General features: G+C 42.1%; 1 protein-coding gene across 9 annotated transcripts in view; it reads right to left on the reverse strand.

Annotated features, from left to right (window-relative positions):
* ATRX (ATRX chromatin remodeler) overlaps positions 1 to 14,014 on the reverse strand; it is a 286,622-nt gene that overhangs the window by 230,658 nt on the left and 41,950 nt on the right. The window lies entirely within an intron of this gene.

The following is a 14,014-nucleotide window of genomic DNA, read 5'->3' on the forward strand; positions in this document are numbered from 1 at the left end:
GTATCAAACTGAGGGGAAAAACTGAACGCCTTTCCTCTAAGATCCAGATCACGACAAGAATGCCCACTTCCAGCAGTTACTCAACATAGTACTACTGGAAGTCCTAGCTACAGCAACCAGACAAGAGAAAGAAATAAGGGAAAGGAAGAAGTCAAATTACCCTTATTTGCAGATGATATGATCTTATATTTAGAAAAACCTACAGACTCTACAAAAAAACTATTAGAACGGATAAACAAATTCAGTAAACTGTCAGTATAAAAAATCAATATACAAAAATCAGCAGCATTTCTAAACATCGACAGTGACCAATCTGAAAAGCAAACTGAATGAAATTGAAGAGGACACCAAAAAATGTAAAGATATTTCATGTTCATGGATTGGAAGAATCAATATTGTTAAACTGTCCATACTATCCAAAGCAATCTATAGATTCAATGCAATCCCTATCAAAATACCAATGACACTCTTCACAGAAATAGAAAAAACAATCCTAAAACTTACACGGAACTACAAAAGTTCCAGAATTCCCAAAGCTATACTAAGCAGAAAGAACAAAACTGGAAGAATCACATTATCAGACTTTAAATTATACCACAGAGTTATAGTAACCAAAACAGCATGATTCTGGCATAAAAGCAGACACATAAACCAATGGACAGAATACAGAACTCAGAAACAAACCCACACATCTACGGTGAACTCATTTTCTATTTCTAGAAAGGTGCCGAGAACATACGCTGGGGAAAAGAAAAAGGCTCAATACATGATGCTGGGGGCCAGGCACAGTGGCTCACATCTGTAATCCCAGAACTTTGGAAGGCTAAAGCAGACGGATCACTTGAGGTCAGGAGTTTGAGACCAGCCTGGCCAACAGGGTGAAACCCCATCTATGCTAAAAACAAAAAAAAAAAAAAAAAAATTAGCCAGCCATGGTGGCAGGCACCTGTAATCCCAGCTACTTGGAAGGCTGAGGCAGAAGAATCACTTGAACCCAGGAGGCAGAGGTTGCAGTGAGGGGAGATAGCACCACTGCACTCCAGCCTGGGCAACACAGTGAGACTCACTCTCAGAAAAATAAATAAAAGGTGCTGGGGCCAGGCACGCTGGCTCACACCTGTAATACCAACACTTTGGGAAGCTGAGGTGAGCAGATCACAAGGTCAGGAGTTCGAGACCAGCCTGGGCAACATGGTGAAACTCCATCTCTACTAAAAATACGAAAAAAAAGTTAGCCAGGCCTGGTGGCATGCACCTGTAATCCCAGCTCCTCAGGAGGCTGAGGCAGGAGAATCGCTTGAACCTGGGAGGCGGAGGTTGCAGTGAGCCAAGATCGTGCCAGTGCACTCCAGCCTCGACAACAGAGCAAGATTCTGTCTCAAATACATACATACATACATACATACATACATACATACATACATACATACAAAAATTAGCCGGGCATGGTGGTAGTACACACCTGTCATCCCAGCTACTCAGGAGGCTGAGGCAGGAGAATTGCTTGAACCCAGGAGGAAGAGGTTGCAGTGAGCCTAGATCACACCACTGCACTCCAGCCTGGGTGATGAAATGAGACTCTGTCTCAAAAAAAATTAAATAAATAAATATAAATAAGTAAACGGTGCCGGGAAAACTGGATATCCATATACGGAAGAATGAAACTAGACTCCAGGCTGGGCATGGTGGCTCATGCCTGTAATCCCAGCACTTTGGGAGGCCAAGGCGGAAGGATCACCTGAGGTCAGGAGTTTGAGACCAGCCTGGCCAACATGGTGAAACCCCGTCTCTACTAAAAATACAAAAATTAGCTGGGCATCATGGTGGGTGCCTGTAATCCCAGCTACTTGGGAGGCTGAGGCAGGAGAATCGCTTGAACGCAGGAGGCAGAGGCTGCATGAAGTGAGATGAGATAGCACCACTGCACTCCAGCCTGGGCAACACAGGGAGACTCACTCTCAAAAAAATAAGTAAAATAAAATAAAAATAAATGGTGCTGGCCCGGCACGGTGGCTCATGCCTGTAATCCCAGTAATTTGGGGGGCCGAGGCAGGTGGATCATTTGAGGTCAAGAGTTCGAGATCAGCCTGGCCAACATGGTGAAACCCCATCTCTACTCAAAATATAAAAATTAGCTTGTAATCCCAGCTACTCGGGAGGCTGAGGCAGGAGAACTGCTTGAATCTGGGAGGCAGAGGTTGCAGTGAGCCCACATCACACCACTGCACTCCAGCCTGGGTGATGGAATGAGACTCTGTCTCAAAAAAAAATAAAATAAATAAAAATAAATAAATAAATGGTGCCGGGAAAACTGGATATCCATATACAGAAGAATGAAACTAGACTCCAGGCCGGGTGCAGCGGCTCATACCTGTAATCTCAGCAGTTTGGGAGGCCGAGACGGCCAGACCACCTGAGGTCAGGAGTTCGAGGCCAGCCTGGCCAACATGGTGAAATCCGGTCTCTATTAAAAATACAAAAATTAGCCTGGCGCAATGACTCACGCCTGTAATCCCAGCACTTTGGGAGGCCAAGGCAGGCGGATCACGAGGTCAGGAGATCGAGACCATTCTGGCTGCGGTGAAACCCCGTCTCTAATAAAAATACAAAAAATTAGCCGGCACAGTGATGGACGCCTGTAGTCCCAGCTACTCGGGAGGCTGAGGCTGGAGAATGGCGTGAACCCGGGAGGCGGAGCTTGCAGTGAGCCGAGATCGTGCCACTGCACTCCAGCCTGGGTGACAGAGCAAGACTCCGTCTCAAAAAACTAAATAAATAAATAAATAAATAAAAATAAATAAATACAAAAATCAGACGGGCATGGTGGTGGGCTCTTGTAATCCCAGCTACTCAGGAGGCTGAGGCAGGAGAATCGCTTGAACCTGGGAGACGGAGGTTGCAGTGAGCTGAGACCGAGCCATTGCAGTCCAGTATGGGCAACAAGAGCCGAAACTCCACCTCAAAAAAAAAAAAAAAAGAAAAAGAAACTAGACTCCTATCTCTTGCTCTATACATAAATAAAATCAAAATGGATTAAAGACTTTTATCTAAAACTTCAATTTATGAATCCTCTACAAGAAAACATTGGGGAAAACTCTCTAGGCCATTAGTCTGGGCAAAATTTTCTTGAACAATACCCCACAAGCACAGGTAACCAAACAAAACTTGACAAATGGGATCACATCAAGTTAAAAAGCTTTTGCATAACAAAAGAAACAATCAACAAAGTGAACAAACAACCCAAAGAATGGGAGAAAGTATTTGCAAACTATCCATCTAGCGATTAATAACCAGAATATGTAAGGAGCTCAAACAACTCTACAGAATAAAAATCTAATAATCCAATCAAAAATGGGCAAAAAATGTGGATACACATTTCTCAAAAGAAGACATACAAATTGCAAATAGGCATATGAAAAAGCGTTCTACATCACTGATCATCAGAGAAATGCAAATCAAAGCTACCATGAGATACCATCTTGCCTGTGTTGACATGGCTTATATCCAAAAGACAGGCAATAACAAATGTTGGCAATGATGTAAAGAAAAGAAAATCCTCATACGCAGTTGGCAACAACGTGAAATAGGACAACCACTACAAAGAACAGTTTGGAGGTTCCTTATAAAACTAAAAATTGAGCTACCATATGATCCAGCAATCCAGCTGCTTGGGTATACACCAGAAATAAAGCAAATCAGCATATCAAAGGGATACCTGCATTCCCATGTTTATTACAGCACTGTTCCCAATAGCCAAGTTTGGATGCAACCTAAGTATCCATCAAAAGAGATGAATGGATAAAGAAAATGTGGTAGTTACACAAAATGGACTACTATTCAGCCATAAAAAAGAATGAGATCCCGTCATTTGCAACAACATGGATGGAACTAGAGGTTATTATGCTAAGTGAAATAAGCCAGGCACAGAAAGACCAACATTGCATATTCTCACTTATTTGTGGAATCTAAAAATCAAAACAAACTCATGGAGACACAGAGTAGAAAGAAAAGAGAAGTGCTAGGGGGGGCAAGATGTGGTGACGTTTAATGGGTACAAAAAAAAAACCAGTTGGAAAGCATGAATAAGACCTAGTATTTGGCCAGGCGCAGTGGCTCACACCTGTACTCCCAGCACTTTAGGAGGCCGCAGCGGGCGAACCACGCGGTCAGGAGTTCGAGAGCAGCCTGGCCAACATGGTGAAACCCCATCTCTACTAAAAATACAAAAATTAGCTGGGCGTGGTGGTGGGCGCCTGTAATCCCAGCTACTCGGGAGGCTGAGGCAGCAGAATCATTTGAACCCAGGAGGCGGAGGTTACAGTGAGCCAAGATCGCACCATTGCACTCCAGCCTAGGCGACAGGGCAAGACTCTGTCTCCAAAAAAAAAAAAGGGGGGGGGGCCTAGTATTTGATGGCACAACAGGGTGTATATAATAAATAATAGATAATACATTAATTAATCTAATTAATCATTTGAGGTCAGGAGTTTGAGATCAAATTAATGTATTATTTACTGTATTAAATTAATTGTACATTTTTTAATACCTGAAAGAATAAAATTGGATTGTTTTTCAACTCAAAGGATACATGCTTGAGGGGATGGATAGCCCATTTTACATGATGTGATTAGTACACATTTCATGCCTGTCTCAGAATCTCATAAATCCCATAAATATATACACCTACTATGTACCCACAATTTTATTTTTTGTTTAAATTTCATGCCTTAATTTTACTCCCAAATGTGATACGAGCCCATATACATTTCCTCCATGCCACCAAATTTCAACCACTTAAAAAGCATCTCTTAGGGTAAATGCTGGAATTTTTTGTAATGGGTCCACATGTCTTTGGTTTTCTTACTAACCTTACCAAATTCTAACATGTACATTTAATGCACACTGACCTCATTTAAAACTTATAAGAACCTTATTACAGGAAACTGAGGCTCAAAGACATTTATTTGCTGAATAAAATAAAGGAGTTAAATAATTTGCACTTCCGGCTGGGTGCAGTGGCTCACACCTATAATCCCAGCACTTAGGGAGGCTGAGGTGGGAAGATGATTTGAGCCCAAGAGTTTGAGACAAGCCTGAACAACATAGTGAGATCCCATCTCTACAGAATTTTTTAAAATTAGCCGGGTGTGGTGGCACGTGCCTGTAGTCCCAGCTACTCAGGAGGCTGAGGTGGGAAGATTGCTTGACCCTAGGAAGTCAAGGCTACAGTGAGTCAGGATCAAGCCACTGCACTCCAGCCTAGGCGATACAGTGACACCCTGTCTCCAAAAAAAAAACCAATAAATAATAATAATAATAATTTTCACTCCTAAATACTAAGTGGAAAATCAGGAAGTCTATCTCCAATCAAAAGCCTACTCTATACTGCATCCTTTCAGGGAAATCAAGGCACAGTCACTAATGGAATTTAATGAGTAGAAAAGTACTTACCCTAGTAGCTAATCATCAAAACTAACAATACGTTTTTTTTGTTTCTCTTTTTTGTCTTTTGTCTTTTTTTTTTTTTTTTTGGAGACAGAGTCTTACTCTGTCACCCATGCTGGAGTTCAGTGGCACAATCTCGTCTCACTGCAACCTCCGCCTCCCAGGTTCAAGTGATTGTCCTGCCTCAGCCTCCTAAATAGCTGGGATTACAGGTATGCGCCCCAACGCCCGGCTAATTTTTATATTTTCAGTAGAGACGGGTTTCACCATGTTGGCCTGGCTGGTCTCAAACTCCTGGTCTCAAGTAGTCTGCCCACCTCAGCCTCCCAAGGTGCTGGGATTACAGGCATGTTCCCGGCTAAAACTAACAATATTTAAATGGACGAAGGATAAGCTAAGATATCCATAAAAGCACTTTCAGGTAATACAGCATACTTTTTCATCTTTGTTCTTTGCCATCTTTGTTACTGTCATATTTACATTTGCAATTTTTTTTATTTTTTATTTCCACAGGCTTCTGGGGAATACGTGGTATTTGGTTACATGAGTAAATTCTTTAGTGGTAATTTCTGAGATTTTGTTGCACCCATCTCCCAAGCAGTACACATGAACCCAATTTGTAGTCTTTTATCCCTCACCTCCTTCCCACCCTTTCCCTCTGAGTCCCCAAAAGCCACTGTGTCATTCTTATGCCTTTGCATCCTTATAGCTTAGCTCCTACTTATGAGCGAGAACATACGATGTTTGGTTTTCCATTCCTGAGTTACTTCACTTAGAATAATAGTCTCCAATCCCATCCAGGTTACTGCAAATGCCATTAATTCATTCGTTCTTATAGCCGAGTAGTATTCCATCATATATATATAATCAGATATATATACATAATCAGATATATATATAATCAGATATATATATATCAGTTTCTTTATCCACTCATTTGCAATTATTTAATTTTTAAATAAAACACTTTATAAACACATAAAATTATGAGATCTCTAGTTATATTTCTCATGCCTAAGCCACTGTGCTTACCACACTACCCAAATAAGTACAGCAACTAAACATAGGGTGCTAATAATAAGAAAAACAAATTATTTTAAAACGAATTCTTAAAACATCCAATTGAAAGCAGAACCTGATCCTCACAAAGACTAAGACCTGGAAGGTATTTCACAAGAATTTCCAACAAAGGAGAACATCAAAAATAAGCCCACAGACACCTATGACAGTTTACGTGACGTTATTTTTACTAAAAGTAAGAAAAAACGGGCCAGGCAAGGTGGCTCATACTTGTAATCCCAGCACTTTGGGAGGCCGAGGCGGGTAGATCACCTGAGGTCAGGATTTCAAGACCAGCCTGGCCAACATGACGAAACCCCGTCTCTATCAAAAATATAAAAAAAATTAGCCAGATATAGTGGCGGGCACCTGTAATCTCAGCTACTTGGGAGGCTGAGGCAGGAGAATTGCTTGAACCTGGGAGGCAGAGGTTTTAGTGAGCCGAGATTGCGCCACTGCACTCCAGCCTGGGGAAGAAGCGCAAAACTCCGTACCAAAAAAAAAAAAAAATTTTTTTTTTAAAAAAGAAACAAACAAAACTCACCAGGCAGCTATAATATGTAAGGATTTTGGAGGTCCTCACTTCTATCCTGACAAGAAAAAACGCTGAGAAAACTGAAAATCAGTAATTTATCTTAGATCAATCCAAAAACTGAGGTCACAAGGCAAACCACCACCAAAAAAAACTAGAAAGACAGATACAGAATATCACAGCTTTCCTAGAACAGAAACACTCAAGTAGAAACTGACAACTTCTGGAGGCCAAATATGGATTAGTTTGAGAGTTTAAAAATCCTGACATCCCAGTCTTAGAGGGGCCCCTACACTTTCCTAGGTTTTACCTCCAGGAATCCTACAAGGGTTTTAGTATGTTTTCACTGCAAATATTTGAGGAAAATTTCCTTGTGCCTTGAGCAGGAGGAGAGGAAAGAAACTATATTCAAATATGCTCACACCATTATCTACCAAGAGGAAAGACAATTAGAAAACCCCCGAGGCTTATAGCCTTCCTGTCTCATCTAAGTGGGAGGGCAAGGGCTAAGAAACACTTCTGAGAGTCACAATTCAGGGACTCAGGACCAACAAAAAAAAAAAAGAAATGACATTTAATCATGAGATTACAAAACACTTCCCCTCCCTAATTCCTTACCACTACATCAATAGGGTTCCAGTGTAATAACAGTGAATGACAACTGAGACAGCAGCAAGACAGATTCTCAGGGAAACTCAAAAGACAAATGGGGAGGAAAAAAATTAAAACAAAGAAACTAGGCCAGGCACAGTGAATCACGCCTATAATCCCAGCCCTTTGGGAGGCCGAGGAAGGTAGGATTGCTTGAGCTCAGGAGTTCGAGACCAGCTTGGGGAACATTTAGCAAGATCTCATCTCTACTACAAATAAAAATAAAAGTGAGAGGCTCACTTGAGCCCGGGAGGTCAAGACCAGCCTGAGCAACATAGTGAGACCCTGTCTCTACACACACACACACACACACACACACACACACACACACACACACACAAAGTCACATGTGGTAGTGTGAGTCTGTCATCCTAGCTACTCCAGAGACTGAGGTAGGAGAATCACTTGAGTCTGGGAGATCAAGGCTGCAGTGAGCCACAATCACACCACTGCACTCCAGCCCAAGCAAGAGAGTAAGACTTTGTCTCAAAAAATTTAAATTTAAATTTAAAAAAGTAAAGTCATGGCTATTGAAGGCCTTTGTTCATTTCTTGAAGGCCTTTGTTCATTTCTTCATTGAGTTTTCTTTTTGCTGCTCAGTAAAAGTTCTTTACACATTCTGGATATTAAACCCTCATCAGTCATATGATTTGCAAATATTTTCTCCCATTCTGAGTTGTCTTTCTTTTTATTCTCTTGATAGTGACCTTTTTTTTGGGGGGGGGGGGGTTGCTTCATTTTGTTTGTTTTGAGATGGAGTCTTGCTCTCTCGCCCAGGTTCTAGTGCAGTGGCACGATCTCAGCTCACTACAACCTCCACCTCCCATGCTCAAGTGATTCTCCTGCCACAGCCTCTCAAGTAGCTGGGACTACAAGTGTGCGCCACCATGCCCAGCTAATTTTTGTATTTTTAGTAGAGACAGGGTTTCACCATGTTGGTCAGGCTGGTCTTGAACTCCTGACCTCAAGTGATCCACCTGCCTCAGCCTCTCAAAGTGCTGGGATTACAGGTGTGAGCCACCACATCCAGCCGATAGTGACCTCTGATGTAAAAAAATTTTTAAATTTTTAATGAAGTCCAACTTACTTATTCTTTTGCTGCCTGTGCTTTCTACATTATGTTTATGAAATCATTGCCAAATCCCAGGTCATGAAAATCAGCCCAAATGTTTTCTGCTAAGAGTTTTATAATTTTAGCTGTTAACGTTAAGATCTTTGATGCATTTAACTGTTTTATATGGTGCAAGATAGGGGCCCAACTTCATTGTTCTATGTACATATAGAGGGTTTTATTTGTTTTTGGATATAGAGTTTTGTTGGGGATGATGAAAAAGTTTTGGGCATAGGTAGTAATGATCATGATACATTATAAATATATTTAATGCCACTGAATTGTACACTTAAAAATAATTAAAGTGATAAATATTAGACCAACTAAGAAGAAAAGGCAGTAAGTTCTTCATTCTGATAGATAAGTGGAAAATAAACCAACAAACCCATCCAACATCAACTCTAATCCTCCTAATCAAGACAAGTAGAGTAGTTCAGATTTTCTAACCTAATGTTCTAATCTTTTCTAACCTTTATGGTGCTCCCTCAGCCCTGATTTTCTCTGCTACAAAATGTTCCACAGAACCACTTTAAGTAGCAATTATAGCGGAAACCTCATCTGGGTGGACAAAGGAGAAGCAGGATTGGGCAGAAAGAAAACTGCCTTTCCCACATACAGGGGAACTGTGAGACCCTGGAGGAACCTGGGGAATGGGGCAGAAGAAACAAGATCAGGAAAAGGTGGATGACTGCAAGAATTTCAAGCGTGCCTCATCCATGTACAAGAGCTAAAATTGTGTAGACAATGACACTTTGGATATATTATCCCAGAGGGAACACAGGAGTTAAACAGAAAAGCGACAGCAAAAACCAAAATCTAGGAAGCAAAAGGAAAACAGAGAGCCTGTGTGGCTGGGACCCACAGGGAACCAGAAGTGATTCCCCAATATGGGAGAGGGTGAGTATTTTTCTGTGGTCCACTACCATATGGTAGTACAATCCAGTCCTCAGTAGAGCACCCTGACCCTCTTAAGCCCTGAATCTAATTAATTTAGGGAATGACTGGAAGACTGTGAGAAGGAACTGTTTCGGGGAGGGAACACATTCTGTGTCCCATGCCATTTTTGAAACCTAAGCAGCTGTAACAAGACACGATGCAGGATCTCAGCTCATAACTGTGAGCAGTACGGGGAAGCAACAGGGCCAGTCCTAGCCATTAGGGAAACTTGGGCTGCTGTTTGGAGAGGCAGAGTGTGAGTAGGGGCGGGGATGGGGTGGCTCTGCCTGGTGTGGGATGCAGCCACCACCAGTGCTAGAAGCAAACACCACCCCCAGGATTTGAGCACGATTAATTGCCCTGGAGGCTTAAGTCTTGAGCTGGATGGGGCTTATATGACCCGACCCTGGGATGATTTAGGGACTAGGCAAGAACTGCAGAGTTCTGACTGAACAGCAGGGACAAGAGGAAGGAGCTCCGCCTGGACTGGGGCATGAAAGGAACACAACTCACTCCTGGGACCAGGCCCAATTTCCCCATGGCAGGATCTCAGCAGTGGCACTCATCCCTCACCCAAGCATTTTGCCAGCAGCCTGAAGATCATTCCACCCCGCCTATCATGACATTACACCACTGTGGGGGCCTGAGTGCAAGCTTTCCCAGTCCAGCTCTACCAGGCTTTGACCTGGCTGAGAAACAGTGCAGGATCCAGGTTACCAGGGGATTCCACAACCAAACCCACTACCTGAAACACTCTGAAACACCAGAGTACTTCTCCCAGGGGACAGAGGTCAGGGATAACACCCTACCAGTACCGCCTCAGCTGCCTCATGCCTGCAAGTACCACCTTACTGGCCTGGATCCCATTGTAACCACTGCTAACACAAATGCAAAGTGCTTGGGACCCACAAGAGTATCTCAACAAAACTACTACCACCATAAACTACGCCATGCCAGTTGCCCAGGAGCTCAAGAGCCAGCTCACCCACCTGGTACACCATTACAACAGGCATCTGAGAAAGTCACTCAGAAGCCCAAGAATCAGCCTGCCTGGAACTGCCAACACAGTTACCAGCACACACTGCCCCAGGGCACATGGATAGACATGCTTAGCCCACCATCACTACCATTGAAACCTAAAGACAGGCCTATTAGGCATTCCAATCCCCAGCGCAACTTCAGCCTCCACAAATAAACTCAAGCTAAGACATCAAGGAAACCACATACACCATTAATGCTATTTATAGCCAAAGAAATCATACAGAGGCTGGGCATGGTGGTTCATGCCTGTAATCCTAACATTTTGGGAGGCCAAGGAGAGAGGATTGCTTGAGACCAGGAGTTCAAGACCAGCCTGGGCAATATAATGAGACCCCCATCTCTACAAGAAAATTGAAAATTAGCCAGGCATGGTGGCGCACGCCTGTAGTCCTAGGTACTTAGGAGGCTGAGGCAGAAGGATCACTTATGCCCAGGACTTTGAGGCTGAAGCAAGCTATGAATGTGCCACTGCACTCCAGCCTGGGCAACAGAGCTGTCTCAAAATAAATCATACAGAGACTTCACTACTGCACGCACCCAGAAGCAAGGCCCAACCAACATTATAGTCACATCTTCAGGAAGAAATCTCCCCTCACCATGAAAGTAAATTCAAAGATAAGAAGTGACTGTTACAGCACATGCACAGAAATCAATGAAAAGACAAAGGAAACATCAGAAACCAAGGTAATATGACACTGTCAAAGGAACACAATTCTGCAGCAACAGATCTTAACCAAAATGAAATCCACGAAATCCCAGATAAAATATTCAAAATATTGATTTTAAGGGTCACTGAGATGCAAGAAAAGTCTGAAAACCAATACAAGAAACTCAGAAAATCAATTCAAGATATGAATAAGAAATTTACAAAGGAGAAACCCTTAAAAAAAAATTCTGACCAGGCACGGTGCCTTGTGCCTGCAATCCCAGCACTTTGAGACACCAACGCAGGAGGATCACTTGAGTCGAGGAGTTCGAGACCAGTCTAGACAACATGGTGAAACCCCGTCTCTACGAACAATTAAAAACTAGCTGGGTTAGCCAGGCATGGTGGTGGGCGCCTGTAATCCCAGCTACTTGGGAGGCCAAGGCAGGAGAATGGCTTGAACCGAGGAGGCAGAGGTTGCAGTGAGCCGAGATCGCACCACTGCACTCCAGCCTGGGTGACAGAGTGAGACTCTGCCTCAACAACAACAACAACAACAACAACAAAAACCTAGCTGGGCATGGTGGTATGCGCCTATAGTCCCAGCGACTTGGAAGACTGAAGTGGGAGGATCGCCTAAGCCTGCGAGGTTGAGGCTGAAGTGAACCTCCGCCACTGCATTCCAGCCTGGGCAACAGAGTGAGACCCTGTCTCAAAAATGAAAAAAAAAAAAAAAAAAACTAGAGAGCTACCATATAATCCAGCAATTCCACTGCTAAATATGAACCCCAAAGAAAGGAAATCAGTATATCAAAGAGTTATCTGCACTCCCATGATTACTGCAGCACTATTCACAATAACCAAGATTTGGAAGTAACCTGAGTGTCCATCAACAGACGGACGAATAAAGAAAATGTGGTACACATACACAATGGAGTCCTATTCAGCCCTTAAAAAAGTATGAGATCCTGTCATTGCAACAACATGGATGGAACTGTAGGTCATTATATTAAGTGAAATAATCTAGACATAGAAAAACAAACTTCACATGTTCTCACTTATTTGTGGTATCTAAAAATCAAAACAATTGAACTCATGGAGATAGAGAGTAGAATGATGGTTACCAGAGGCTAGGACGGGTAGTGGGGGCCAGGGCACTAATGGGGATGGTGGCACAGTGGGGATGGCTAATATGTATCAAAATATAGTTAGATAGAATGAATAAGACCTAGCATTTGATAGCACAATGGGGTGACTACAGTCAATAATAATTCATTATGCATTTTAATATAACTATTAGAGATTAGAAACTATTAGAGATTAGAAACTAGATTGTTTCTAACACCAAGAAAGGATAAATGCTTGGTGATGGATACAACCCTGATGTAGTTATCGAACATTGTATGTCTGTATCAATATTATCTCATGTACCCCATAAATAAATATACCTATGTACACACAAAATTTTTTTTTATTTTAAAAATACCCACAATGAGGTATCATCCAGCCCCAGTTAGAATGACTATTACTAAAAAGACAAAAAATAACACAAGTTGGTGAGGTTGCAGAGAAAAGGGAACACTCATACACTGTTGGTGGGAATAACATGTTCTCATTCACATGTGGATGCTGAAAAATGTGTACACATGGACGTAGAGCATGGAATGATAGATAACAGACTTGGAAAGGTGAGAGAGCAGGAGGTGGGAGATCATGAGAAATTACTTAATGAATACAATGTGTGTTATTTGGGTGATGGAAACTCTAAAGGCTTGACTTGACGGCTCTGTAATCTATCCATGTTTTAAAAAAAAGTGCACAAGTACCCCCGTAAATTTATATAAATAAAAAAAGATCATCAACAAAACATAAATTCCTTTGAGAATGTTTAGAAATGAAGCATAAAACCCTCTTTTCATTAATTAAAAAAAGACAACTAGAGTTCCTAGTCTGTATATACTTATTCTATTTGAGCATCTTGCCCTAGATACATGTAACCTAACAATATCACAGTCTTACCACCTAAAACTACATATCACTCCTTGTCCGTCTGGTTAAACTTATTTATTTTCAGATGATGGTTCTATTCCTGGAGAATCTAAATTAGTACACACTCTCAAAATGCAAATTCCTATATTCAACTATTAAATGGTTTTCTTATCAAAATGGCAAATATCCTGATTTTCTAAATTTCTGGCCTGGCTTTAACATCAACAAAAGTCCTATAGGTCTGTTTCTTTCAACAGGCTAATGCCTTAGGGGAGAGAACAGTCATAATCTGGGATTAATAACATAAGCAAATAGATTTAAGAGACACAATTTTCTAATTGTACATGATTTTTTGAAAAACCCTTTTTTTGAGATGGAGTCTCGCTCTGTGGCCCAGGCTGGAGTGCAGTGGCGCGATCTCGGCTCTACTGCAACCTCCACCTCCCGGGTTCAAGCAATTCTCCTGCCTCAGCCTCCTGAGTAGCTGAGACTACAGGCGCACACCACCACGCTCGGCTAATTTTTGTATTTTTAGTAGAGATGAGGTTTCACCATGTTGGCCAGGATGGTCTCGATCTCCTAACCTCGTGATCCACCCGCTTCG

The sequence above is a fragment of the Pan paniscus genome, chromosome X, assembly GCF_029289425.2.
Source record: "Pan paniscus chromosome X, NHGRI_mPanPan1-v2.0_pri, whole genome shotgun sequence".
Classification (NCBI taxonomy): Eukaryota; Metazoa; Chordata; class Mammalia; order Primates; family Hominidae; genus Pan; species Pan paniscus.